Consider the following 1384-nt stretch of genomic DNA (forward strand, 5'->3'; position numbering starts at 1 on the left):
TCAGGCTCTGAATCTGGGTCTCTGTCTCTAGGTAGTGTAACCTCTTAGTTCAGAGGAGGAACAATCTCTCCCCTTCCCTGCCCCCCTCCACACACACACACACACACACACACACACACACACGCACACACACACCACCCCTCCACCCCCATACCTCCTCTTGCCTGCTATTGAACATGGCTGGAAGCTGAAGTTGCCTTCTTCCTGATAGCCATAAGCCAGCCCAGGAGAACAAAGCAGAGTGTTGGGCTAAAGAAGATGCAGCCTTGGGAGAGACAGATTCCCCCCCCCCCAAGCCCCCTACTCTGGACATTAGGGCCTGAGGACTTGTACCAGTACAAAGAGGGAAACTATGTTGCATTACAAACCCAAACTGACCAGGCTCTCTCCCATTTTTGTTGTCAAGCAGCATCTCATTTCCTTAGTACTCTCCCTCTCGTCCCTTTTCTCTGAGTTATGTTTCAAAACCTATTGTTCTCATGATTGACTTACTATGTGGGATTCTCATTTGCAGGCTCTTTTTGTTGAAAAGAAAAAAAAAACCTACCCAACTCAGCCCTTTGAGAGAAGAGGCTTTGACGTCATGATCTTAATGGGTTCTTGTGTTTGTTTTTCCTGAAACTGAGCTGGCTTCGGGGAATATGCTTACCTGAAATGAAAACAGTCCATCAGACCAATTCATCCTCCTGTATCTAACAGCCTCTTAGTGGGAAGTGAAGGTGATGGAGTATTCAATAATGATGCTAGATCCTCAAATGCTGGCATTACAAACACATTTGTCACCTGACTTTTAAAAAAGAGCTGTTTCCAAGCTCTTCCCAACTTCCAATTGCTTTATTTTTTTTCCAAAGGGAGCTTGTTAGACATGAATTGGAAGCCCAGCCATTTGAGTCTTCATTAATTTCCTGTTGATCATGTCTTTGCTAATTAGCTGCCCACTAGATCACTGACATCCCTTCCCCGGTTCTCATCTCACATGTTTTCCAGAGTCCTCTCTCCCCCCTCATCTCCCACCTCCCTGCTCCAAGGCCAGTCCTATCTTGGGTTTTCCACCCGCCTCACTTGGCTTTGCCTTTCTAGCTTCAACCTGCAGGCGTGGGGAGGGGCTGGTGGTGTCATCCACTTAAACTCAGATCTTTTGTCTGTCTTGCTTATCCCATTCATATTTTCCCCAGTCTGTCTGATCAGGGATTTCCTCTGGGTCTTTCTTAAAGCATTTGCTGTGATCTGTCCCTGAGTCAGCTAGTTAATAGTCTGTACTGAGCATCTGTGGTGGGCAGAGCCCTATATTGGGTGGGTGCCCAGCAGAGTTAGAGAAGAGGGAGGCTGGACAGACACACTCAAAAGACAGTGGACAAAAAGCTCGAGAGAGCAAAAAAGAAAC

Source organism: Ornithorhynchus anatinus, chromosome X1 (genome assembly GCF_004115215.2).
Source record: "Ornithorhynchus anatinus isolate Pmale09 chromosome X1, mOrnAna1.pri.v4, whole genome shotgun sequence".
NCBI classification, from domain to species: Eukaryota; Metazoa; Chordata; class Mammalia; order Monotremata; family Ornithorhynchidae; genus Ornithorhynchus; species Ornithorhynchus anatinus.